This window comes from Somniosus microcephalus, unplaced genomic scaffold (assembly GCF_052327205.1).
Source record: "Somniosus microcephalus isolate GS21.2 unplaced genomic scaffold, FLI_Smic_1.0 unresolved_chr9, whole genome shotgun sequence".
Lineage (NCBI taxonomy): Eukaryota > Metazoa > Chordata > Chondrichthyes > Squaliformes > Somniosidae > Somniosus > Somniosus microcephalus.
The window spans coordinates 40687192-40698814 of NW_028225187.1; positions in this window are offsets into that span (position 1 = coordinate 40687192).

Genomic DNA, 11623 nt, shown 5'->3' on the forward strand with positions numbered 1-11623 from the left:
GCAACTTACCCTTAACTACTCTCTCTGCTAGTTTGTCAAATAATGCTATAATGTTGGTCAAAGATGTCCTTCCCTTTTGAAATCCATGCCGACAAGTCTTTATTATTGACATAATAAAGACTCACTACGCACTTTAATCGACTTGTAACAAAACATGGATGTCTAGTTAGTAGCCACTAGCTTCCTGTTTCCAGACTGTCTCTGGCCAAGCTGGGCCCACACCCTAGTATTTATACTTCTCGGGCGACACACTCAGCTGGCCGTTCAGTAGTACTTCCTGAGTTACTTCTTGTAGAGTTTGCGATTTATGACAATTATGTTTTAGGATTTTAGCGTTTCTTCTATATTATGTTTGAGCAAAGATTTCAATACCTTTCCTCTCGCCGATTTTAAGCAAACTGGACGACAGAATTTGTTTTACATATAATAAATAAAAAAAATATATATATATATAGTGCCTCTGCTATCTCTTCCTTAGCTTTGAGTATGAGGGGAACTGTCTTTCCAGACCCCAGGTTTATCATCTAGTTAATTAATGTCTAGTTCATTAAAAATCTCACTCCTGTCTATCTTAGAAGCCGTGGTTACCTTTCTGAATTCTTTGGCTAACTTCACGTGCACCATGTTTGTGACGCTGGTAAAAACTGCGGTAAAATAACTCTTCAATATTTCTCATTTCACTGCCTTTATTTTAGAGTTTGTCTTGTTCATTCCTTAGTGGCTATATCCCTATTTTCCTATTCCTATGATTATAAAATACTTAACTATTTATTTTTATATTGGTTGCTAATTTAATTTCGTATTTTGTTTTGAGTTCCTAATTATTTATATTCATTTAAGGACAGAAGAAGATAAGAAATAAGATCAGGTGTAGGCCACACGGGACCTCAAGCCTGCCCCGCCAATCAACAAAATCCTGGCTGATCATCGACCTCAACTCTACTTTCATGCCCGATCTCCATATTCCTTGAGTCCCTAGATTCCAAAAATCTATCTGTCACAGCCTTGAATATATTCAAAGTCTCAGCATTCACAGTCCACTGCTACAGAGATTTCCAAAGGTTCGCAACCCTCTGAGTGAGGAAATTCCTCCTTATCTCAAGGTTCTATTGTAAGGGGAATAGATAGGCATTTCTGCGGCCGCAAACCAGACTCCAGGATGGTATGTTACCTCCCTGGTGCAAGGGTCAAGGATGTCTTGGAGCGGCTGCAGGGCATTCTGGGTGAGGGTGGTTGAGCAGCCATTTGTCGTGGTGAATATAGGTCACAACGATATCGGTTGAAACCTGGCATGAGGTCCTAAAATGTTGAATACAGGGAGTTTGGAGGTAAATTAAAAAATAGGACCTCAAAGGTAGTAATCTCAAGATTGCTACCAGTGCCACGTGCTAATCAAAGTAGAAATAGAAGGATATTTCAGATGAATACGTGGCTAAAGGACTGGTGCAAGGGGGAGAGATTCAAATTCCTGGGACTTTGGAATGGCTTCTGGGGAGGTGGGACCAGTACAAACTGGACGGTTGGCACATGGGCAGGACCGGGACCGATGTCGTTGGGGGAGTATTTGCTAGTGCTGTTGGGGAGGGTTTAAATTAAAAGGGCAGGGGGTTGGGAACCAGTGCAGGGAGACAGAGGAAAGGGAAACAAGGAATGCACCAAAGGCAAAAGACAGGAAGGAGAAAAGCAAAAGTGGCAGTCAGAGAAATCAAGGGTTTATATTAAACATGGCCAAAGTAAATAATAATTTTAAAAGGATTAAGAGTGCTAAAAAAACAAGCCTGAAGGCTTCATGTCTTAATGCGAGGAGCATTCATAACAAGGTGGAAGAATTAGCTGTGCAAATAGATGTTAACGGATATGATATGATTGGGATTACAGAAACATGGTTCCAGGGTGACCAAGGCTGGGAAATCATCATCCAGTGGTATTCAATATTCAGAAAAGACAGGCAAAAAGGAAAAGGAGGTGGGGTAGCATTGCTGGTTAAAGAGGAGATTAACACAATTGTAAGGAAGGATATTAGCTCTGATGATATGGAATCTGTATAGGTAGAGCTGAGAAATACCAAGGGACAGAAAACGTTAGTGGGAGTTGTATACAGACCTGCAAACAGTAACGCTAAGTTTGGGGATGGCATTAAATGGCCAGATGAGATTTGAAAACAAGAATGAGAATATTAAAATTTTGGCTTTGGCAGACCGGGAGCCAATGAAGATCAGTGAGCTCAGTGGGTGCTGGGTGAACGGGACTTTGTGCAAGTTGGGATGTGGGCAGCAGAGATTTGGACGACTCAAGTTTATGAAGGTTGGAAGAGGGTAGGTCGGACAGAAAAGAGTTGGGGCAATCAATCCTAGAGGCCACAGCAGCATAGATGAGGGGGTCAGCAGCAGTTGAGATGAGGCAGGGGCTGAGTCGGTGATGTTACAGAGGTGGAAGCAGGCAGTCTTTGTGATGGAGCAGATATTTGGTTGGAAGCTCATATCGGGATGAATAAAACACCAAGTTTGGGCAAGGCTGGTCCAGCCTCAGAAAGTTGCAAGGGAGGGATGGAGCCGGTGGCTAGGGAATGAAGGTTATAGCGGGGACCAAATACAATGGCTGCGGTCTTCCCAATATTTAGTTGCAGGAAATTATAGTTCATGACAAATAGTGTGAAATTATGGACAAGGGACGTGTTGGGTGAGCTGGTGGTGAGATGGAGCTGGGTGCCTTCGGCATGCCTTTGATTCAGACGTTGTGTTATCGGATGATGTCGCTGATGGGCAGCATGAAGATGATAAATAGGAGGAGTCCAGAGGTAACGGTGCGGGAGTGGGCAGATAATCTGCTGCAGGCTCCGATTATATCGATAAGATTAGAACCAAGTGAGTGCAGTCCCCTGCAGCTGGCAGAGGCTGGAGAAGCATTGGAGGAGGATTGTCTGGACAAAGGATGCAGACAGGTCGTGAAGGAAGAGGAGGGATAGCTTACCACAGTCACAGTCACATAGGATGCCACTTGTGACATTGTTAAGGGCCGTTTATGTACTGGGGCAGCGGGTGACACCAGATTTCAGGGGTTCAAACATGGAATTCTGTGAAAGATGGGCACGGATTGGGAGGAGACAGCACGATCAAGGACGGGGTAAGGAATGGGAGGTTGGAGATTGGGCGGTAGTTGGCAAGGACAGAGGCTTCAAGGTTGTTTTTTGAGCAGGTGCTGATGACGGCGGATTTGAAGGGGAGGGGACAGTATGTGGGGAGAGAGAACTGTTAACAATATCAGCTAACATGGGGGCCAGGAAGTGAAGTTGGGTGGTCAGCAGTTTGGTTGGAATAGGATCGAGCGAGCAGTAGGTGGGTCTCATAGACAAGTTGAGCTCGTAGAGGGCATGAGGGGAGTTATGAGAGAAATTGGATAAAGATGCGAGTTCAGATTAGATGGCAGATGGCAACCACCAGTGCGTGAATGATTTCCTATTAATCAGTGCAATAATAACTTGAAAGTTCACTCAAAACAATTTGAATAATGAGGGTTTTACTGCGACTCTGAGTGGAAACAAATCTCACTAATCTTTGTATCTCTTGCAGTTAACTTGGTGGCGATTGTGATCCTGTCCCGAGGAAAGTGCGGTCTCTCCAAATGTATCACTCGCTACCTGGTGGCCATGGCAACGGCCGATCTCCTGGTTGTTTGTACGGATGTAATATTAAGCTGCATTGTTGAAATTTATTTCCCCGTTTCATTCTTGACCATTACCCCCGTGTGCTGTCTGAATATAGTCCTGGTTTGTGCAGCCACAGCGGCCTCGGTCTGGTTCACAGTGGTTTTCACCTTCGATCGATTTGTGGCCATTTGTTGTTCGAAGCTGAAAACAAAATATTGCACCGAGAAAACGGCGGCTGTCGTTATCGGGGTGGTAAGTGCGCTGGGATGTTTAATAAACATTCCCTGGTACTTTATATTTGACCCTGAATATAAAATGGAGAACGTACCCCGGGGTTGTGCCTGGAAACCCACCTTTCTTACTTCACCCGCGTGGGCAGCGTTTGACGTCTTTAATCTTACTTTAATCCCTTGTGTCCCATTCGTTCTGATTTTGTTGCTCAATGTTCTCACCGCTAGACACATTTTAGTGTCCAGTCGAGTCCGCAGGGGACTCCGGGGCCTCGGCAATGCAGAGAATCACAAGGATCCAGAGATGGATAACCGAAGGAAATCCATCGTTTTGCTCTTCAGTATATCGGGCAGTTTTATTTTGTTCTGGACGACCATGGTTGTTTATTTTCTGTTTGTCCGTATTACCGTCTTTGATTATGATGATGTTAAGGACATTAAATCGGTGGGATTCATGCTTCAGGTTCTCAATTGCTGCACAAACACATTTATTTATGTGCTGACCCAGGATAAATTCAGAGAGGAGTTAAAGAATGGGGTAAAATATCCACTGCATTCAATTGCAAAAGTATTTAAATAAGTGAAATAGCTGAAGTGTTTCCCACACAATATTTATCGGCGATTGCAATAGAGCTCAAAACATGTTTAATGGATCAATCGATATTGGTACAACATTTTAAGCAAAGTTGCAAATCGATGCTTGCTGTAATATATTCTCCTTAATAAACTGTGTTATGTACCGTCACAGATGTGATTCTTATGTTAAAACTTTTCCTGTTATTAACTGTGAAAATTAAAATAAACGAAGACTGAACATGCCCAGGTAATTCAGCTTCTCTTCTGATGGGAACAATTGTTCTAATGATACACGATGCTGCATCATTCTTCCAGCGGACACTAAATCCATCCAATAAATCATCGTGTGCAACATTAATAATCACCTGGGCATGTTCAGCCCATATCAGGCCAGCCAAAGAAACTGGAGACAAGCATGGCCCGTAAGAGTGTTGTGTAAAAAGGAAGATTGTCAATTGCAGCCACTTTCCTCTCAATGCAACAAACAATATCTGAAATGTACTGCCTTACGACCTTCCACAAGATCTGAGACACTTCCTTCACCAGCAAGTCTTACTTTACCTAATATCTTTAACCAGCAAGACGCAGTTGAAGGCTCTTGTGACAGATATTCTGTTACCAATACACGTTTTCACCCAATGAATGAATGCGCTATGAATCCAGAGATGTATCACGTATTATTTTTGATCAGTTTCACTCGAGCAACTTTCTTCTATCATGAGAACTAGCCTAAAAGCAAAGACAAGGTAGAATTAACCTCACTCCCCATGGGTTGTGCTCTAAAAACCCACCTGCAAACTAAGATGCTTGTGCTCGCTCGATGAGGCAAGAGGCCTGTGCTGAAAATGCAAACAATAAGAGCTATGAAGGAGACGTTCATAAACGTCTAATACCAGGTATATCAGAATCATTACTTATATTGTACATGTAATAGTGGTTCAAATTACACTTAACATTACCTATAACTCAACGTTGCTGTTTTAATTGAGGGACTCAATTCCGATATCGGTTTACAGGCTTAATCAGATCTAATCCAATCATATGCATTTGATCAAAACTACCACTTTTTTTTTACCTTTTTCTCTTAACATTATTTAGGATGTGATAACAGGGCACTTAGAAAATCATAATATGATTAGGCAGGCTCAACATGGTTTTTTGAAAGGGAAATTGTGTTTAGCAAATTTATTGTAGTATATTGAAGATGCAGCAAGCAGGGTAGATGAAGTGGAAGCAGTGGATGTACTATATTTGGATATCCAACAGTCATTCGATAAGGAGCCACTTTAAAGAATGTTATGGAAGATAAAGACTTATTAGGTCGGGGTAAATTACTGGCATGGTTAGAGGATTGATTAACGGGCAGAAAACAGAGAGCAGGGTTAACCGGGTCATTTTTCCGGTTGACAGGCTATAATTATTGGGGTGCCGCAAGGATTATTGTTTGGGCCTCAATTATTTACAATCTAAATTAATGATATACATGAAGGGGCCGAATGTAATGTACTCAATTTTCATGACGATAGAAAGCTAGGTGGGAAAGTAAGTTGTGTGGAAGATACAGAGATCCTGCAAAGTGATATAGACAGGTTATGCAATTGGGCAGTATAATGTGAGGAAATGTGAGGTTATTCACTTTGGTAGGAAGAATAGAAAAAGGGAATACGTTTTAACTGGTGCCAAAATATTGAATGTTGAAGTTCAGAGAGATATAGGTGTTATCGAACAGGAACCTTAGAAGGTCAGCATGCAGGTACAGCAAACAATTAGGAAGGCAAATAGCTTGTTGGTCTTTATTGCAATGGGATGGAGTGCAAAAGTAAGGAAGCCTTACTACCATTGTACAGGGCTTTGGGGAGACCACACCTGGAGTACAGCGCACAATTATGGTCTCCTTAATTGAGGAAGGTTATACCTGCCTTAGAGACAGTGCAACAACAGTTTACTAGATTGATCCAAGAGATGGGAGGATTGTCCTATGATTAGAGTTTGAGTAGATCGGGCCTATGTGGCAAGAGTGGAGGCGGTGATGCTACTGAGGCGGAAGTCAGTGTACTTTGTTATAGCGTGACTGATGGTTATAACGCAGAAGCTAGGATCAGAGAGATGCTGAGGGTCATTGGCAGCTCACGGCCAATGTGGGGATTGGTACTGGTGGTTAGGGAACAATGTTTGTAAAGTTTGTAAAATTTGACTAAAGATGATGGCTTTTGCCTTGCCAATGTTTGTTTAGAGAAAGTTATGGCTCATTCAAAGCAGGATGTTGGAAAAGTAGTCGGATAACACAGGAAAGGGGGGTCGAGAGAGGAGATGTTAAAACTGGTGGCTTCAATGGACATGTAGAAGAGGATCCCATATCTGGTGATGGATGTTTCAATGGGAAGGAGGTAGATGAGGAAGAAGAGAGGGCTTGGATATGGAGAGATAGAAAATAAACAAAATGGGCGTCCATAAACCTATAAATCTGCCGGATATACTGAAAACCAAAATGATGGATTTCCTTCGGTTCTCCATCTCTGGGTCCTTGTGATTCTCTCCATCGCTGCGACGCCGGAGTCCCCTGCGGACTCTACTGGCCGCTAAAATACCTCTGACCGTCAGAGCTTTGAGCAACAAAATCAGAAAGAACGGGACACAAGGGGTTAAAATAGGTGCAACAACTCAAATGCGACCCATGCGTGGGATGGAAAGAAGCTCGGTTGATTGACACAATCCCAGGGAACATAATCAAGTGTATTCTTAGGTTCATAAATAAAGTACCAGGGGACAGGATCTAAATAGCCCAGCACACTCACTGTACCGGTAACCACAGTGGCCGTTTTCTCGGTGCAATATTTTGTTTTCAGCTTCTCACAACAAATGGTCACAAATCGATCAATGGTGAAAGCGACTGTGAGCCAGTCAGAAACCGCCGTGGTTGGATAAACCAGGAAGGTAACGAGACTTAACACGGGAGTAATTCTCAGGAATGATTTGGGAAATAATTCAGATACATGCACCTCAATATGGGATCATTGATGACGGCCAGAAGATCGGTCATTGCCATTCCCACCAGTGATACATTTAGAGTCATAGAGTCATAGAGTAATACAACACGGATAGAGGCCCTTCGGCCCATCGTGTCCGCGCCGGCCATCAAGCCCTGCCTAATCTAATCCCATTTTCCAGCATTTGGCCCGTAGCCTTGTATGCTATGGCATTTCAAGTGCACATCCAAATGCTTCTTAAATGTTGTGAGGGTTTCTGCCTCCACAACCCTTTCAGGCAGTGAGTTCCAGACTCCTACCACCCTCTGGGTGAAAAAGTTATTTCTCAAATCCCCTCTAAACCTCCCGCCCTTTACCTTGAATCTATGCCCCCTAGTTATTGACCCCTCTACTAAGGGAAAAAGCTCCTCGGCATCCATCCTATCTATGCCCCTCATAATTTTGTACACCTCAATCATGTCCCCCCTCAGCCTCCTCTGCTCCAAGGAAAACAAACCCAATCTGCCCAGTCTCTCTTCATAGCTGAAGCGCTCCAGCCCTGGTAACATCCTGGTGAATCTCCTCTGCACCCTCTCTAACACGATCACATCCTTCCTGTAGTGTGGCGACCAGAACTGCACACAGTATTCCAGCTGTGGCCTAACCAGTGTTTTATACAGCTCCATCATAACCTCCTTGCTCTTATATTCAATGCCTCGGCTAATGAAGGCAAGTATCCCATATGCCTTTTTTACCACCTTATCCACCTGTTCCACCGCCTTCAGGGATCTGTGTACTTGCACACCCAGATCCCTCTGACCCTCCGTCTTGCCTAGGGTCTTTCCATTCATTGTGTATTCCTTTGCCTTGTTAGTCCCCCCAAAGTGCATCACCTCGCACTTTTCCAGGTTAAATTCCATTTGCCACTGTTCCGCCCATCTGACCAACCCATCTATATCATCCTGCAGACTGAGGCTACCCTCCTCGCTATTTACCACCCTACCAATTTTTGTATCATCCGCGAACTTACTGATCATACCCTTTACATTCATATCCAAGTCATTAATGTAGACCACAAACAGCAAGGGACCCAGCACCGATCCCTGTGGTACCCCACTGGACACAGGCTTCCAGTCACAAAAACAACCTTCGACCATCACCCTCTGCCTTCTGCCACTAAGCCAGTTTTGTATCCAATGTGCCAAGGCACCCTGGATTCCATGGGCTCTTACCTTCTTGACCAGTCTCCTGTGCGGGACTTTATCGAAGGCCTTACTGAAATCCATGTATACCACATCCACTGCGTTACCCTCATCCACACACCTAGTCACCCCCTCAAAAAATTCAATCAAATTAGTCAGACATGATCTTCCCTTGACAAAGCCATGTTGACTATCCCTGATTAATCCTTGCCTCTCCAAGTGGAGACAAATTTTGTCCCTCAGGATTTTTTCCAATAATTTTCCTACCACTGATGTTAGGCTCACTGGCCTGTAGTTCCGCGATTTTTCCCTACTACCCTTCTTGAATAATGGTACTACATTAGCGGTTCTCCAGTCCTCTGGCACATCCCCTGTGGCCAGAGAGGTCCTGAATATATGTGTTAGGGCCCCCGCAATCTCCTCCTTTGCCTCACACAGCAGCCTGGGATACATTTCATCCGGGCCTGGGGATTTATCCATTTTTAGGCCAGCTAAAACCGCCAATACCTCCTCCCTCTCGATGTTAATATGTTCGAGCATATCACAGTCCCCCCGCCCTATTTCTATGTCTACATCGTCCTTCTCCACAGTGAAAACAGATGCAAAAAATTCATTTAGAACCCATATTCCAGCATTTGGAGGGACCGCACTTTCCTCGGGACAGGATCACAACCGCCACCAAGTTAAATGTAAGAGAGAGAAAAGGAAGCAGAGAAATTACTGATCAGAGCTGGAGCCAAAGCAGCAGTTTGACAAGAACTGCGCTGATATTGCCAGATTTGATGCTGCATTGAACGGTGGAAACTGATTCATGGACCTGGGCAACGCTTCAGGGCAGAGAAATGTATTTAAATACAATTATCATTAATTAAAAGGAACTTTGATAAAGAAAGTGAATAAAGTGAGCAGCGGATCCACTGGATGGGCCGAGTGAGGTCACAGCACAGTGGTCTCCTCTACATTGGGGAAACCAAACGCAGATTGGGTGAACGCTTTGTGGAACACCTCCAATCAGTCTGTAAGGGTGACCCCGAGCTTCCGGTCGCCTATTATTTTAATTCACCACTCCATTCCCACTCAGACCTCACCGTCCTTGGCCTCTTGCATTGTTCCATGGAAGCTCAACGTAAACTCGAGGAACAGCACCTCATCTTCCGATTAGGCACTTTGTAGCCTTCCGGACTCAATATCGAGTTCAACAATTTCAGATCATAACCTCGGCCCCTATTACATTTTAACATATTTTTTTCCACCGCTTTGTTTTGGATCTCACCCCGCCCCCTTTCCTTTTTTTTCTCTCTCTCCCACACGGCAGCTGTCTCCCAACCTGCCAGTACACTTCACATTTAATCTTGCTGTCTTTTGTCTCCACTGTCCTATTACCATCTCGTCTGGTTTTGAACACCTCTTAATGTCTCTTTTACTTCTTTTACTTCTTTTGTTCTATGGCAGCCCTGCATTCGATCTTTTTTATTTCCTTTCCATTTGCAAAAGGGATAGGCCCGAAACGTCACTCTTCTTTCTCTCCACGGATGTTGCAAGGCCTGCTGAGTTTTCCAGCATTTTCTGTTGTTATTGAGGGCACAGTGCCAGTGGTCAAAGCAGGAGAGGTATCAGGGAGCGGGTATCCAAAGTGTTAAATCCGGATTTAAGCTACAGATAGAGTGAAAGAAATTTAAGGCTGGGATGATTTCGGGACAGGGGGAGGTGCTGCTGCTGTGTTTGCTCCGGGTTAACGGATCCGACAGTGTCTGGCACTAAACGGGAAAGGCCGAGAGCCACGGCAGGGAGTTTGACGCTTTGGATCTGTTGGAAAAGGTAGCTGGAAACCGAGTCATACTAAGCGAGATGATTAAACACACAGACGATAAAATGAAACTGGCTATCCTAAAACTCTTCAACTTGGTTCTGAGTGTCGGTTACTTCCCTGATATCTGGAACAAAGGACTCATAACGCCCATATACAGAAGTGGGGACAAAGTTGACCCAAATAACTATCGAGGCATCTGTGTAAACATTAACCTGGGGAAGGTATTCTGTAGTATCATAAACAAAAGACTTGTAAACTTCCTTGAGGAGCACAATGTCTTGAGTAAAAGCCAAATTGGATTCCAACCAAACTATAGAACATCAGATCATATCTTCACCCTACAGACCCTAATTGACAAACATGTTCATCAAAACAAAAGCAACATTTTTGCCTGCTTTATAGATTTCCAGAAGGCTTTCGATTCCATCTGGCACGACAGTCTATTCCTGAAACTTATCGAAAGTGGTGTAGGGGGAAAAACATATGATGTAATTAAATCAATGTATAGCAACAATAAATGTGCAGTTTAAATTGGAGACAAACAAACAAAATACTTCCCACAGGGGCATGGTGTGATGCAGGGCTCGCCCATCTCACCAACACTCTTTAATAATTACATAAATGAATTGGCAAAACTACTTGAAAAATCTACAGCACCCGGCCTCACCCTATATGAATCCAAGTTTAAATTCCTCCTCAATGCAGATGACCTGGTTCTGCTGTCACCAACTAAGGAGGGTCTACAGCAGAACCTGGATCTGCTGGAGTCGTTCTTTCAGACATGAACCCTGACAATAAAACCCCAAAGAACCAAAGTCCTTGTGTTCCAGCAAAGATCCAGACATCAGGGACGCAAAATAAATTTCACACTCGGAACAACTAAAATCGAACAAAACACTAACTATACATACTTGGGCTTAAAAATCAGTTCTACGGGAAATTTTCATCTGGCTGTGAATGAACTGAAAGAGAAAGCGAGAAGGGCTTTCTATACCATTAAAAAATCAATCCAAATAGAAATCCCAATTAGCATTTTGCTCAAAATTTTTAAATCAATAATTGAACCAATTGCACTCTATGGCAGTGAGGTTTGGGGACCGCTAACACAAAAAGAATTTGCAAAATGGGACAAGCACCCAATTGAGATCCTACATGCAGAATTCTGTAAAAGTATCCTCCGGACTCAAAGGAAA